This window comes from Rhinolophus sinicus, linkage group LG04, assembly GCF_036562045.2.
Source record: "Rhinolophus sinicus isolate RSC01 linkage group LG04, ASM3656204v1, whole genome shotgun sequence".
Taxonomy (NCBI): Eukaryota; Metazoa; Chordata; class Mammalia; order Chiroptera; family Rhinolophidae; genus Rhinolophus; species Rhinolophus sinicus.
Window position 1 is genome coordinate 144,692,250 of NC_133754.1, and position 1,651 is coordinate 144,693,900.

Here is a 1,651-nt window from a genome sequence, read left to right on the forward strand (position 1 = left end):
CACACTGACACCGCCAGCTGAGGGACTTGGGAAAAGGTTTCAGCCCCCTGATGACCATAACTAAAATAGGGGCTAAAAGTCATTTGCCAAGAGTGTTGTTTGATTTGCACTTGTGCTAATTTACATTTCAGTAACAGGTCTGAGAGAAAAGGCCTTTTTTTTTTCCCCCTTCCAGCAATACCTAATATAGATTATGCAAATAAAGCTCCTGTCGTGGTCAAAAAAAAAAGAAAGAAAAAAGAAAAAGAAATAATAACAATGGCAATTATCACTAATTGAAAGCCTACTAAAAGTCAGGCATTTGACATATATATACAGTTGACCCTTGAACAACATGGGTTTGAATTGCTTGGGTCCACTTTTTCCAATAAATCCTATAAATGTATTTTCTCCTTATGATTTTCTTAATAACATTTTCTTGTCTCTGGCTTACTTTACTATAAGAACACAGTATATAATATGTATACAAAATATGTGTTAATTAGCTATTTATGTTATCAGTAAGACTATCAACAGTAAGCTATTAGCAGTTAAATTTTGGGAGACACAGAGTCTGCAGTTGTTACTCTGCTGTCCAGCACAGACACCAACTCCAACTGTCTTTGTGACCCACAATCATTACCTGGCCTCAGAGGTCCCTGATAGAGTCATGGTAATCTTGGCAGAGGCAAAGAAACATAGGTAGCCAACATTGCTATACTTTATCCACATATAATTACCTTTAGCCCTTCAGACCTTGCACTGAACTATTTCATTTATCAAAATGAGTAGCAGCAAATTGGTTTTGCTCTATATGCGTACCTAATAAAGAGATTTAATTTGGTTTTTTGAGAAGAAGCCAATGTAGGTGGCCTACACTTGGGACTTCTTGGATACCTCCTACTCACTGTCAAGAACACTGTTGTGTGTTTGTGTATAGGAAGGTATTTATGTGTATGGTGGCAGTGGGGTGGACTTGGGTGTATGTAGGTGTGATCAGATGGAAGGGGAATATTAAAAAGTAATGTAAATCAGTGATGCCTGGAGTTAAGAAACTGTGGTACATTTATATAATGGAGTATTACTTGGCCATAAAGAAGAATGAAATCTTACCATTTGCAACAATATGGATGGATGTAGAGAATATTATGCTAAGTGAAATAAGTCAAACGGAGAAAGACAAATAGCATATGATCTCACTTATATGTGGAATCTAAAGAATAGAATAAATGAGCAAACTAATCAGAAACAGTCTTAGAGACACAGACGGAAAACTGAGGGTTGCTAGATGGGAGGGGGGTGGGGATGAGGGAGAAGGTGAGGGGATTAGAAAGCACAATCAGTAGCCACAAGATTGCCATGGGGATACGAAAGACAGCTTGGGGAATATAATCAGTAATGTTGTAAAGAGTTTGTAGGGTATCTGATGGACACTTGTCTCATTAGGGAGACCTTCATGGACAGTGTAGGTGCCTGACCACTGCAGTGTCCACCTGAAGCTGAAGCTGAATAATAATGAATGTCAATAATTATATATATATATAAATACATATATATATATAATACATATATACATACATGCATATGTATATCTACATATATACATGTACATATATATATTCACAGGAAGTAGAGTACATCATAAGGAATAGAGAGTGGAAATGTAACAGCT